The 15,582-nt window shown below is 40.2% G+C and overlaps 1 protein-coding gene and 1 long non-coding RNA gene across 6 annotated transcripts in view; one reads left to right on the top strand and one right to left on the bottom strand.

The window, feature by feature from the left end:
• The window catches only part of LOC110834742 (uncharacterized), a 276,144-nt gene that overhangs the window by 30,535 nt on the left and 230,027 nt on the right, over positions 1-15,582 (top strand). The gene's annotated exons all lie outside the window — the stretch shown is intronic.
• The window catches only part of LOC110828196 (repulsive guidance molecule A-like), a 73,633-nt gene that overhangs the window by 23,624 nt on the left and 34,427 nt on the right, over positions 1-15,582 (bottom strand). The window contains exon 1 of one of the 4 annotated variants that reach the window (XM_022060686.2): positions 10,827-11,396. The exons of the other annotated variants lie outside the window; for them this stretch is intronic. The gene's annotated coding sequence lies outside the window, so the exon portion shown is untranslated. Of the gene's footprint in view, positions 1-10,826; positions 11,397-15,582 lie in introns of those variants that run through there. 4 annotated transcript variants of the gene reach the window in all.

The following is a 15,582-nucleotide window of genomic DNA, read 5'->3' as shown; positions in this document are numbered from 1 at the left end:
CATGTAAAAACCTTTGTATTCGGAGGTCATGCTCTTTGGCTAAAAGCCAGTGGCGTATTCAAAGCTAGTATATGTCCTATGACTATTTGTGGTTTGTGGACAACTGTACGCTTCAAAACTGCAAATGGCCCTGTAATAACACTGTTTAGTCAATACACTTGCTTCAAATATTAAACTTACAAAATTCAGTGAAATTTAAGATTTGCAGTTGGAATCGTCTGTCCGTGGGGGTGGTCAGAAGCAGAGGAGAATGAGGGTGTGACGCATGGCAGTAAAGAGGAAAACGAAAGATAGGAAATGGGATACAGAACAATAAGAGTCCTGAAGATGTCTGTCTTCTGGATTGTTGCGCCGTGTAATCTGGTACAAGTGTACCGACATTTCAGAAGTCCTTGCTGGCGATGATGGAGGCAGCAAGGACCTCTGAGACGTCGGTATACTTCTGCCAGACTACACGGCGCAACAATCCAGAAGACAGCCATCTTCAGCTTCGGGCACATATGTTGATATTTTGAAATTTATCACGAATTTAATTTCGTTTCTGAATGCCATCACCTGTTCAGTGGACATCGGAATAGAAGGATCGAACCTTCACCCCCAGTCCATCCATCCACACGCCATTACTGTACGATAATAACATGGATAATGCACGAAATGATAGGTACTTTAAGATCAAGGCAACCGACATCAACACACAACTCGCGTGTGGCCATATTGCCAACTGACATGTACGTGATGTATGACTCGACCATCTAACAAACGTTGCACGCAAGAAATCATTTATTTGTTCTGCCTGGTGTCCACCCTTTAACATTGCATTTTAAACCGCAACCTGTATTAATTAGCAGAATATTCACCGGCCCTCCTGCTTCACATTCCGGAAGTTTAAGCAACAAGTTATCGCTTTGAAAAGTGTAGTCCAAGATTATCGTAGCTTTAATCAGTCACTCCAAACGAATGCTCGGATAGTACGTTTCAATGGGTCATGACTGCTTATTTCCATAACCCATTCCAATTCATCGTTCATAGCCAGCATCCATTACGCCGCTGTACGATTATGAAAGTGGTGAAGCGTCGTTAAATAAACGAAAAAATAATCTTACTACCGCGCCAACTTTTAGAGACTTCGATACTACGTCAGTACGTATTCGTGAATGACCATGTGTGTAGTAATGTGTCGACATTCGACCTTCGAATTACTCAACCATGGAATAAATGTGCTGTTTTGACCAAGTATAGTTATTCATACTTTAGAGACTTCATTTCCCTGTCACTGCAAAGCGAATACAACAAATTTTTTAACACTAGTCACTACTGATGTCATTTGCGTGGTGGTATCTAGCTACTGTTATGGATTTCGTCTCTGTGAAAAAGTGATAGTGGAACCACGGTTCCGGAGAATTAGCCGTAAATACGTCTATACGGAAAGGAAGTTTATATATTGGCTTTATTCTAAATATTTCCTTTATACATGCTTTACAATTGTGTAAAGTTTGATTAAGACATTGCTTAATCAACTTGAATTAGTTACGCTTAAGATGGGTCTGTGGTAGCTGAATGTAAAGTAAAGTAATGTAATTTAATGTAATTTAATGTAAGGTAAGGTAAGGTAATGTAATGAAATGTTTTATAGGTAACAACAATGCCGAGTAAACAGATAATGTTTTCTAGGTACCAATAATGCCGAGTAAACAATTGACGTTTCCAAGGTAACATAACAATGCAGTTACACTTTTTCGTTTCAATTTTCGTTCCACTTTTTGCCGAATGACACTGACCCTAAAATATAGACGTATTTACGTCAAAAATACTTGAGACCTGAAATACTTTACACCTTATGTAAGACTAGTCATAACTTCAGATTCTGTAGTAGCCGACCCGGACGAGATTTGGTAAGCATTTACATTTGCAAATCTGTGCATGGATCCCAGTGTACTATTTTAGAACCGGTGATATTTTGGAACGTTTTTGGTGGACCCTGCACAGAAGAAAGTTATTGATTTAGCAGGCATGCACTGCTAGGACTATAGGATTCAACAACCCTCGCCCTTGTACGAAACCCCAACTACAGCTCTTGATGGATGTTGCTGACCCGGTCAGCTACGTTGCCACATCGAGAATGTGCTCGCTCTGCGTTTACGGTTGAGGAAGGATCTCTTTGTAAGGTGTCCTCCGTCCAAATCGCGCTGAACAACGCGGCAGTCAGCTGTTCCATTAACAAATACAATAAAACTAATGAAGAGACATTGTAGCAAGAAGCTGTGGGTACAATGCCATGACGCAGCGTCACAAATGACACGTGAAAACGTTTGGAATCGAATAAGGACCCACGAGAAAATATTCGTTCAACATCGGTACCGATGTCCATTAATTCACGCGTCAACGTAACGGTAGAAGTAATTTAAACTCTTAGAACTGTATTTATTACGTATGGATTCCATATTTGTTTTCCATCGACGGCTGGATCTTAAAGAAATTTATATTTCATCACCGGGTTAATAAAATCCCAAAATATGGGCCTAAACTGAGCCAGCCGAATCATATCTTGACCTCGCAATTTTCAGTTTTCTTGATTCCCTCGTTATTTTACATTCCTTACAGTCTTCCTTTCATCTATTTTATTTTTCCTTTGTTCAGTTAATACATTCCGCTGTTAACCTAACTTAACTGGCCGGGCGAAATTATATTAAGAAAATATATTCATTCTTTTCTTGATATAACGTAATAAACATCAAAGAATTACCTCGTGAAATTGTTACTCATCTTTATGTTTCCGCGTTAAAGTTCCCGTTTAATGGAGGCTTTATGTCTCTACCCCAGTTTTTCTGTTTAAACCAGGTTCCGGGATACGCATCCATTTTTTGGGAGTAAGAGTAACATTTATTTGAACTGTTGAAATATGAAGTTTGAATAACAGAATTTTTCTCTTCGTCGCCGCGTTCAGATCAGCTCTGGGGCCCACCCAGCCAAATACCCTGAGGCTGCGGTTAAGAATACGTGGAATTACACATCCCCCCCCCCCCATACCAGGGACCAATAAACTCCAGCTTACAAATCGCCGAATACCACGGTAAAAGGATACATGTCCAAAAATTACAAATGAAGTATGATAGCCACTTTGTAGCCTTTATTTCATATTACATTTAATTTAGCAAATTTAGCCCGGAGTTCATGTGCAAATTGTATAATCGTATTTATGTAAATTTATATAATTTTTTTAAAGAATCAGTAGACTATGTCTGTGACAATTTTCCGAAAATCATTTATTGAACTTTTTTTACTCCTTCACCCTGGTAGTGATAAATTATAACATGTTCAGTTGAATGAAAGTGTTTTAAATAACTGATGAGAGGTAAAAACTCCAAAATTTAAGAAAAAAAAAGGTATTCTCGCTGCTTGGGTAACAATACCAATTGGTTTATTCAAACAAGTTTATCAACGCGTGCAATAAAAATGTCGAAGCAAATAAAATAAGCACTGCAGTGAAGTAATGTTGAGAAAATATATTCCTTTATTCATATATATTTTTCTTCCTACTTTCAGAAGACGCGTCTACGTAAAAAAATTTCGAGTCCCTGCATCTCGTACACTCTTTTTTTATTTTCCTAAGCTGCCAAGAAGCCTTGACATCGACATCCAAAGGAAGTGTAATAATCACAGTGGACACTGTCAACAGACAGGTGTCCAGGGGTCCCTCGTACTAATTTGTATGCATATTTCATTCAGTGGCTCGCGTCATGCAGTAGGTAGTAAGCTCTATATTTTATGCAGACACCCTGGACAATGAACAACATCGTGCCTTTCTCTTTCATTAACAGTTTTGAGGTTAATGTTCAGATGTCATTTTGAATTCAGACAATAATTATACTAGAAGATGGCTGTCTTCTGGGTTCTAACGCCGTGTAGTCTGTTATAAGGTTGCCAACGTTTCAGAGGTACTTGCTGCCTCCATCATCCTTCAGAAGGAAACAGTACAGTTTTCATTTCAACAATTTAATCTTAACACTTAAAACTTTTGACCGTGACCACTCACCCCTATCTAGTACCGAGGTGAAAAATGAGTAGAATCTAAATCCAAATTTACTCTTCCCCCAAACGCCTACATGGCGTATAGCGAGACATCTTTACTTTACTATGAAGAGCCTAAACTGAAAACTTGGTTGAAGAAAAAGAAACACTTGTCTCTAGGATTTAAGTAATACCACGGAAGATGATCTACGAGATACCGAATGGTTCCGTGCAGAGGGGCCAACTATTTAATCTTGACTAAACGTGGGTTAATACGGGTCAAACAATAAACACAACTTTGGCAAGAGCTGTGTGATTGTAAACTGCGCATGTCTGTTCCTCGTCTGTGTTTACGTCCGCTCCATACACATCCTGAATTTGTTATAACCGACGCCGGGGACAACGACTAGTTGTCACGTCAAAAAAAATACAATGAACGGAAAGTTGCATAATTCAGGAATTAATTTACGTGGTATTCTAACCTCTGTAGTAAAGTTTCATATCAAGAAATGGGTGCAACTATAAAGTTCTTGGGAATCGATCACCCTTCATTAACCACCGGCTTGCAAAACAAAACATAAAATTGTCTTTTTAATTTACCCATCATTTCGGAAGTTGGTTTATACTTCCGTCTTCAAGCAAAAAGGGGCAAACCCCCTGTTGGATCTAGCCTCAAACCTGAACGACGTTTGAGACTAGCTGGACCAGAAGGCCCATAGAATAAGCTTTTGACGCCTTGTAGAATCGCAGGTAAATACCAACGTTTCGGGTGGAAATACGATCTCCATCTTCAGGGTTAAAGTCCTTCAGCTCTGAGAATCTAGAAATAGCCAATACCCAGGAGAACAACATCGACATTCTCACCGCTGTGCGGACTTCAAATCCCACAGATCAGGCTTTGGATAAAGAAGAAAAGCAATTTATGTGTCGTGCCATGGTCACAAACCTTCAAACTCGGAAAAGATAAAATATAGTAATTTTGAGCAGCGGTACTAGGTATTTCAAGTTTGTCCAGTTACATAATCTGTCACCTAATTCATGACCACAGGAATGAAGTGACTTTAAAAGTATAATAAACAAAAATGATCACGGAAGAATAGATTTAACCAGTTACTCCTTCACACAAAATCACTTTTTTGATTATGTGTTGGCTAATATTGATTGTGACTTGCTCAGTGTTTCTGATATTGTCAGCAATGCCCCTGAAGTTGGTTCCCCTGCTTTGTGTATTCCGAACTCGCTTTGCTCAGGTTAGCTACGTGACCCGATACATCTTGCAGAAGATTCTTGATTTAATTTAGTTTGAAAGTTTTGCTTGTTGCCACTCAATCTTTAACCTACGACCATACGAGTTCTGTGTAAAAACGAAGTACAAGTTTGCTCTGTGATTCTGTCATCTGCCAACCACGTTCTCATCGCAAGGGCTTATTTGTTTTGAAATTAATCACAGTGGTTCTACCTTCAGCAAGTTTTCAATTTCTGAATGCATCTGTTTTTATTGTGATGCGATCGGTAACTTATACATCTTCACAATGACAGAACTGTCCATTTCTACAAATTTAAGTAATGTTTTCAGGTTCAAATATTTGATCTCTTGTTAAATGCCATTCAGACGCCAATGCATTTTCACGTATGATACGAACTACAGCCAAAGTTTCCCTTCAACAGATCGGTGTTTCGATCCTGAAATTCTGTCAAGAGTACATCCTTAGAAGAGTTTTGTAGTCTTGACATTCCAAAGCATCTCTTTCGTGTCGCCCGCATTAACTGGTGTTTTGTTCAAGTAAATTACTTCGATGTGCACCACGTTGCATGATGTCTCAAAATAAGTTCTAATCCAGAACACAAAACGCGTACTTTCCTTCCTGGAGCCAAATGTTTCCTTGTCTTTTGGGCTCTTCAGCAGTTCCGAGGTATTTTTCTTTTACAGGTCGGGAAAATTTTTGTTGATAGTTGTATACAGCGTCATAACTTTCACTACATTTTCACTTTATGGGTAAGGGTGCTGGAATTCAGTAGGACAGCTTTCAGGTATAAGGGGACGAGGCATGCTATAAAGTAACAAAACCTTGCACACCAAAATGGTATTGGATCGCACATTTCGTGTTTCACAAGTAAATGCCGGGAAGCGGGAAGTGACTGCATGTGTCTTTGTTTGTATGTACAGACAATGAAATCCTGCTCCTATAGCATACTTTCATTTGGACTGGCTGAAGTGATCTAAAAAAGAATCAACAGTAAGCTGGCTCGCGCGACTGTGTGCATGCGTGCCATCAGGAATTCTCGACAGCTCATGTATTCTTATGCTGGTCATTCAACCGAAAAACGTTCACGACCACGCTGTCGTTGCTAAAAAAATTAAATGAGAAAAATGCAATGCTTTGTTTTAGCCACAAACTGAAAGGAAAGCATGAGGTGTGGGAATTTCGGTTTCAAGTCGACGAGAAGATACGATGTCTTCTGGGCTGTAGCACCGTATATTCTGACAGATATTGGCATATATTTTATAGGAACATATGTCTCCATCATCGGGGTGATGAGTAAGAAGAGCGTGGAAATGTTGTGGTAGATATACAAGTCTGTTGGTTGGACACGGCAAGAGTCCTGGCCGGACCAATGGCAGAAGAGAAAACCGCAGTGTAGGCACAGCAGAAGTAACGGAGAGGGGGAGGAAATATAGATACAAATTCAAAGCTGGGATAGAACTCCAGTAAGAAAACTAAATTAAATGGAAATATCAAGGGAATAAACATAACAAAAGCCCGAAATGCAACGGGCGGGTAGCTATGACACGGGCGGACATGGAGAGTGAGAGCGGTAACATTGAAAATTACACATTGCATTTAGTTAAATGAAGGATAAACATAAGACAAGGGAAATATCTAAACATCCAAACGTGTCATATTTGTCCCGGGCGAACTGCACAATGACGTTTGGTGCAGTATTATTTGCATATGACGAATTTTCTTAACGACGACTTTTTCCGAAAGAAAACATACATGGAACAGCTTTTAATCAATTTATTTCAACTCAATTTCTCGATGTTATGTGTTGAAGTGGCAGTCTTAATTGATCGATTAGACCTACGGAACTTTGATACAGAATTTATTCAAAATCTGCGGAAACATTATCATATGCGCATAACGTGTAGCGTCGACGTAAAAATTCCTGGAGTTCATAAACTGGATGTTAAGCGTCTCATAATTCCCTGCCATATGAATCCTAAGCTCATCTAAATAATACTTAAAAAATCAGTCCCTACTTTTGAGAAAAAAACACGTCTCCATTTCAACATCAACTGACCAATGCCGTTTAGGGAAATAATCTCTGCTTATTCTAACAATTATAAGCACTCTATCCCTTACCAGACATTACATTTACTTAATTAGCTGCCCCTCTAATCACCCCCAGATATTATTTCTGCTGGGAACTTGACATATGGCCATGATTCCTATCGCTGCCCGATTCTCTGCTGTTTTTTATCCTTTCCTTCCAAAACAGCGCTGACGAATTCAACTGAACGGAGTTCCCTTCTGTTTCCCAAAGAGTAACATTTCCCACTAAAAGGAACTGAAAGGTTCTCCCAACTTGTCTTGAGAACAAAACAACGGCGTAAATACGCAGCAAATTTAAAAATCGGGTCAATTCTAAAGGGGTCCGACGATGGATTTTTGAATTTACTGCTTTCAATGACATATGAAACGTTGGTCAATTACTACAAGACCACACCGCAACAACTCAGAAAACAAGTCATCTTCATTCTCACCGTCGTGAGAACCAAAATTCTCCCTTCTTCTTCTTCTTCTTCACTTAATTCAGACAGCACGAAGACAAAGAGTGACAGTCACTCCTGCACAGTAGTGTGAATTTTAAAATTTGCGGCCATTCACAGAAAGTGCTCATTATAGAATAATTTACTAAAATATCTACCCTAATGTCCGTGGGAAGCAACTGGCAAATAAGAAACTTCTCAAAATAATTTTAAGCTTCCTGAGCCTTGCATACTTAAGCTTAAGTTGTATGACTACAAATGAAGGGACCTAGAATAATGCATTCGAAAATTACTGGAGAGACGTTTATCCACTTACACTTTAAGCCGGTTACTACTTAATGTAATTTTCTGCAAACTCTACCAATTATGCAATTGACACATTCGTACGCACCCACTCATTTTGTAGTTGACGCTTGAGTGTGCACCGGGTATAGGCTGGGAAGCCTGAGGGGAAGAGACCACTGGGGAGACCTTGACGTAGATGGGAGGATAATGTCAGACGGGATATATGGGAGATAGGAGTTGAAGGAAACTGGATTTTGTTGGCCCAGGGCTTTGGTTAGTTCGGTGATGAACCTTCGGGTTCCATAAGCCATCTAGTTAGTTAATTGAATAAAAATTTTCTTGGATATTATCCATCGTCTAGTAAATATAAAACGTAAAACCGGACCATCTATCTAGTGGGCCCAACCGTGTAGGAACCTGAAGACGGAAATAGAGTCCCATCTCCGAAACGTCGTTTTACGTTTTATATTTACTAGACGATGGATAATATCCAAGAAAATTTTTATTCAATTGACTCTTCACCATTGTCAAGAAATTTTAGATTTGATATCTAGTTAGTTAGTTAGTTAATTAGTTAGTCTCTTGCCTGTCCTTTGCTTCTGCCTCATACTCATCTGTCGAAAGTTTGTTTGAAGGAAAAGCAAAGAGGACGTTTTCGTGTTTCAGTTTAATCCTACACTTACATTACTATAAAAAATTATTTTAGAAATCATACAGTGGCTTCGCACCCAAGTTGGCAACAATGAGAGACGTCCCAATAACTCTACATACGTGTGCCTTCAGGTGTGCGGTAGGTAATGGCTAATAACCTATAATCAAGGCCGAATGCGGAAGGCTGTTTATGGTATGACTCGACAATGTTCCTGTTGAAGCAACGCTCACTTGAAGTTTATGTTCCGGCAATATCCGGTTCAAATCTTGGCCGAGTTATCGGCTGGTTTACCCCACCCCAGTCTGTGCTAATGTGAGCAGTGAAGATTTTGATGTTGTTCTGGACCCTGCGTAGCGAAGACCTTGCGATGGTCTGCTCCCCATCCAAGGAGATCTACCGAATGTACAACAAAGATTCAGTGCACAGGAAGATATATGTGATATTCCAGGTTCTCCTCACAGGGGCCAGTACGAAGACAACCTCCTTATGATATTTTGCTAGGTGTAGTCTCACAGAAATTGAGCGACGTTTCAGAGACGTTCCCTCACCATCAGGGAGATAGCGTCTCTGAAATGTGAGTTAATTTCTACGACATTACACAGCGCGAGACGAGAAGACGATCATCTCTACGATGATATAAATAAGTCAGTAGAATAAATGACTTTCGTATAGTGAAACTAAAAATGTGAACGTAGGAATTGTGGGTCGTAACGCCGTGTAAACATGTTGGTAGATACTAACATTTCGGAAGAACATACCGCTTCCATCTACGGACATTTGACGGCGTTACAACGCAGAGCGGGCCCTTCACCGCCACGAGAACTTAAGATGTCTGCTACTAATATCAGATTCCTTCTGACTCACTCGTCATTTCAGAAATGAAAGGCAGCTCAGATATTTACATTACTTTACTTCGAATCTACATAACACATTTCGCATTCACTATAAAAGTTCATATGCATCTCAAACACACGGAAGCGATGCAGCATTTCTAAAACCAGTTCGTATAACGGGGTGTGCATCAGGAACGAATAATTTTGAAATTCAGTACGATCTTCATTTACAATAATTACAAGCCTAACCTTCACTATGGCCTTCACCATGTTTTAACTGAGGCAGAGTTTCAGCCCCCCTGAAGGCTGTTTCAATAATATTGTGTCACTTGAATGGTTCTAATACTACGATATTATTCCTTTTCATCGTGTTCCTTATAACGCTGTAAAATATATTTTGGATATTAGTGTTTACTAAGTTACCATGCATGCATGCTGCCACTGTATGTAACTGGACCACGACCCAGTGTTCTGAAGCAAGCCTATAATATTCTGTTTAATATATGCCCACCTGAATTCCTATTAAGTCCTTATCGTAATGCTAAGAAAATGTGCATGGCGATACATAGCAACACGCTACACATGCGTAGACAGATAATGGAACAGCGTAAACTTTGAGATTCGGATGGGGGGGAAGGCACATCTGTTACCAAATATTATATGTTTTATTCCATTGATTCACAGATTAATTACAGATATGCTGTTCGTATGAAATGGTCTTGTACTTGGATGATGTCAAAAATGTAACTTATATTCCCCGACAGAGTAGGATATTCCTGAGCACGTAAACTCCATACACAAATAAGTTAATGAATACTTTTGACCAAATTTCGATAACTTTTACTGAGAAAGTCAGGCAAGTAATTGTCAAGTATAGACTGGTTAAGGCATGAACAACAGACGTACTGAGGTAATTATTAAGCACCCAGTTTTCTTACGTAAGACATAAACAACACTTCATGCCCGCGGAAAAAACACAGGTATACTGAAATAGGCTACTCACATTGCAAATCTGCTTCGGAAAAAGAATTAAACTAATTATGATCGTGTATCTGATATTTCAAATCCTATTGTTACGAACATAGGCTGACACGTTTTCCTGAACAATCGGCTCTGATGTATTCCTTTTTAATCTAATCTGAAACAATGGTCTGCTTTCGGTTGCGAAATAAATACAACACAAAAAGTAACAATGACCCTCAAGGAATTCACAATTTGCACAGCATGCACATATATTATTGATTACGAAATCTACTTGTATCTCTGACCAACTTACGTGAGATCGGTCACAGGTTGCAGCAAGGGTACTGATATTTCTTCAGCTCGACTACAGAGTTCGTTTCGTCTTCGAGTTTATCAGCACAGTTATCTCGAATAACCAAGATCACAGTTGACACTTCTCACTCCAAGTCGTAACTCACTACATATCAGGACACTCCGTCTTACAGTATTGCAGCACAGTATTTACAGTGTGAAAGCCATGCCTTCCTCGTCGCGAAGATAACGTTGATTCGGATAAATCTGTAATATGTTCGTCGGAGAGTATCATGCATATGCGAGAGAAGTATACAGATGTAACTACATAATCGCAAATAAACATTCCTCCATCACTAATTCCATCTCGCTTTGTGTAAAATGTTTTCCCTTTTACACAAAAACTGATCCCACAAATCAATGGTAACACCAATCAACAGGTACTGCCATGAACGACTGCACTCAACGTGTCTTATAACACTGCCTTCTACGCTGTGGTATCACAAAACAGTTTGAGGATTCGTTTAGAATAGACGTCTACCCAGCTGCAGGAGCAGCAGCAGACACTGGTTTGGAAACTCGCACTCTGGCTGGCTGTTCCGAGAAGACTATAGATTTGCTGGCTAGGCACAACCTTCTGTCTCTTTCTTAGCGGCCAGCATTCTCCCTCTCTTTCTGTCTCTCTCTCTACATCCTCATCCCAAGGGTTTGCCTTTCTTTTCTGTTTGGTGTGGTTAAGTTCAAATGTCGTTCCTTTCCAACCAATGCGTCTATTGTGAATGAATCGTGCTAACGGGAAATACTTATCGATTTGCGTTGACTGAGGTAATTGCAATTTCCTCAGACCCCAGACCGGTTTATAGATAAGGCACAAGATGGAAATTTCCACCAATCAGAGCACTTCTGTGACCAGATTACTTACTGCGCAAGTGATGAGGCAGTATTATGTTTATTGTCTCTGATAAATCGGTAGTTTAAGAACTGACTGATTATAACATATGCATAATTGAGTTCCGTTCTAGCTTATTTAATTTAATGAAGATTACAAGCAGTAGGAACTTAATCTATTCGTTACTTTATCTGCTTGTGAACGAAGTGGCACTGAAAACAGTTTGGTTCCGTCCCACACATCAGTTGAAAATTTTAAGAAATTCTAATTGTTGATGACCAGCAAAATAATATATCACCGGTTCTATGATGTAAATATTATCGATAGTTTTAATCATGCCACCATTTTGTCTTCATGGAAGTCAGTATAGGCCTTCTGTACTAGAAGCTGGTAAATATGAAGTCTGGGTGTAATCGCGGTAAAACCATTAACAGTGCGGTAATATATAGACCTAGTTGTTGATACAAATTTTAAGTTTTGAACCGAATTATCATTGAATTGCGATTTAATCGAAACACAGATTCGGCGCCATGAAACGACTGGAACATCTGAAATGGGGTTCGGATCTTTTTTTAAGATAAAAAAACCCGGATGTCTTCGAATTCAAAACGATTAGGCTGGTAATGTAAATATTCTAGATTTCACATAAGCGCAGACACTTAATGAAGGGTCCTCTAAGCCATCTAGTTTGTTACACTGCGCAACAACCCTTAGAGCAGCCATCTTAGTTCTCCCGGTACTCGTCGGGGGTGGACCTCGAGTCGGGCTAGATATTTCTGCCTTTGGTGGGGATCGAATCCCAACTGTTCGTCTGTTGCATTGTCGTCTGCACGGGTCAGAGCAAGGTCTCGAAACGCTGACGCGCTGTGTGTATGTGTAGTTTGGCACGCACGTACGTCCACAGTTTGGAACGCGGTCCCGAACCAGTTCTCAATGCCTCGGGACAGAATCTCGTGTAAGGAGTAGCGCGAGGGAGCTAACGTGTATTGGTCCAGCAAAGAGAGAACACAGGAAAAGAGTGAGAAGACGCAGTGGTAGATGATGAGACGAAAAGAAATGAGAATCTACTCCTCCTCGGCGTTGAGAAATTGGCCACACTTTTCTCGAGCTAGTCTGGAAGAGTTGTGCTCAGGTGATGAACACGGGTAGCTGCGGAGAACATCAAAGACTGGGGTTCAACAAACTGCTAGGGAATTACACATCAGAAATTGTACACTGTATTTTTATCTAAAACGTCTCTGGTTGCTAGATATCTTTTAATACCGTGCTAAGTGGATTCCGTGTCAGCTCAGCAAGTCTCGTCCTCCTCAGCTTGCAGATAGTGGAGACGCCCTCCCAGATGTAGGGTGCAGCTGCCAATATAGCTATTAAGCTCTAGCGGACAGCCGACAGGGGGTGGTACACCCGCGTGGGGCCTGGGTGGAGGGCTAACATCACATCTACGTAATTTTTTTTAGAAAGTTACAAAATGTTCTACAGGGCATCGGGCTTCGCCTTTGACGGGTCCTTATGAACACCACAGTGAACTTCGGGGACCGCTTCCTGCAGATTCTTAAAACAATAATTCCAAAATCGCTGTCACATGTAAGAAATTTATGACAATTTGTTAACCTAAAAGTTTATATAATATACTTGTTTACAGTTCAAATCGCGCTACCTTGAAGACACATTTTTTGTTCTCCAGTGATAATAAAGAAAAATAAATGATCAAATTAACTACGCAATTCTCATTTACTCGTATTTGTAATTTAACCATCAGTTTGTTAATGCTGTTCCTGTTTATTGAGATTCATACGGTACCCATCAGTACAGAGTCCAGTTTGTTGATTATTAAAACAGCTGGTACACATAGTTACCATCTGACTCCAAAGGATTAAAGCCCAATGATAATTGTATATCACACCTGCTTCGTCAATTAGAACTATTCGTTTTGTATTTATGCGCTTTGTATCATTCTCGCTCTAAACAGGGATTATTTCTTTAAGCAGCATTAACAAGTTTATCTTTGTAATGGTGAAGTGCTGTGTTTTCTTTGCGGTACGGACTGAATTCTTCCTAAATATTATTCAGACGAGCTTCGGATTCAAAGGGTTAAATATATCTCAGACAATTTACATTACCCGACATAATTACCACGTAGAAGTTTGTTGTTACGTGTTTTGAATTGGGATTTAGGAATTTAATGGATACGCAGTCTCTCGGTTTATTGATCAGTTTCCCAAAGAGAACAATGCAATTTTTCTATAAATATAACGTCGTACAAGGTTATTTACGGATGCTGTATAAACTCTAAGGATGGTGTGGCGTCAAATGAAACACAATGGGTGATTAGGAATTGGGAAAAATATGGGGGAGATGCAGTGAGCGACCTGTTTTGAAGTGGGCTGATTTCCTATCACTTGCCTAGAACAAAGATGAATCACTATTCAGAACATACGATGTGAGATCTGAGGTTCTCACGGAGCACCAATTAGGTTAACCTCATTTAGATATACCGTCGGTCACAGCCTACGTACGTTCTGGAGACCAGGGTTTGGTTCCCGGTACAAAACGTTCTTTTCACAATTTTCAGATTCGTTACGAGGCTTATGCATAGCACTATGCAGTGGGTACTGGGAGATCATTCTAAGAGGGTAAAGCGGGCCGCAGCGTGAAGATTTGCTCTCAGTTTCATCTACCACCGCAGACGTATAGGATTATATGATTATACCACAACGCTCACCATACGAATTAATAGCTGCTTGAACACGCGGGAATACGTATTGTCTTTACTTGGAACAGCCCGTCTTGAAAAGCTACTAGTTGCTCAGCTGGCCAAGGAATTTCCCGTCTATTATGAAACCCGAATGTTCATTACCGTGTTTACAAGAGCCGCCCGTCCCTATTCTGAGCCAGATGAATCCGATGCACCGGAAATCATCCAAACATACGTACTGAACTACGTATAACTTTAATATCTGATATGGCATACTGAAATAACAACAAATAAACAAGACACTTGCTGTTCGTGTACCAGACGGGGAAAACTTTCCTACAAGCTTTGAGCTCAGTTCCTATGTCGACCCGGGAAGAGAGCGAAGCAGCTTTGAAATAAGAAAGAAAACAAAGACTGGGCTTGGGAGGGGAAAAAATCCTTCCTTCCTTCGTGGGTTAAAGCTTAGGGTTTCGGGGGTCAAGACTATGATGAGGGTCGACTGCTAAGGAAGAAGAAAAGAAGGTCTTACATTTGTTGGCGCGGGTAGGTGGCGAGAGGGAGGAGGTGTCTGAGAGATGTTGGACCCCTGCTATGAGCATAGTAACCACCAGGCCAACTGGTATACAATGCAGCCCATCTAAATGGTATTCCATCACAAGAACCACATAAGAAATGTGATTTCAAAGGAAATCTTTGAACTTTATGGCAGAAGGAGGGGATAGGATCACACCTTCACAGCCAGCAGCCGACCATGCATAAGTAAAATAAGAAAGAAGGCTAGCAAGGGTCCTAAACCCTCCATTGTTCAATAAAGCTGGTCTGCAGAGCAGGATTTTGTGTGTACCTTATAACCAAACAGCGAGAGGTTTTTGTTAGGAGTTTGTACGACCTTATTCTCATTCCCTGTCCTCCCTCTCCGGCTCACACCTGACACCTTCAGAGCTATTTCTGTATCCGTCCGAAGGATATGAGAATTAAGGCACGACGCAGAACCGTCAATTCTGAAAATTCCTGACAGTCTGTATGGAAACGCTCATGAAGCTTGCAGGTCGAAACCATCGTCATCTGTTTGAGATGACACGAAAAATATTTGCGTAGGGGAGCTCCAATAAAGTACAGTTTTCAAATACGTTCTTCGCGATTTTTCATACCTCCAGTGTCCTTGATGTTTATTTCGTATGCGAATGTTCTGTT

This window comes from Zootermopsis nevadensis, unplaced genomic scaffold (genome assembly GCF_977971745.1).
Source record: "Zootermopsis nevadensis isolate Lab colony 2312 unplaced genomic scaffold, Znev_1.0 Znev_ptg000007l, whole genome shotgun sequence".
In the NCBI taxonomy this organism is placed as follows: Eukaryota; Metazoa; Arthropoda; class Insecta; order Blattodea; family Termopsidae; genus Zootermopsis; species Zootermopsis nevadensis.
Note: the sequence above shows the minus strand (reverse complement) of the source record. Positions and strands in the feature narration are given on the sequence as shown.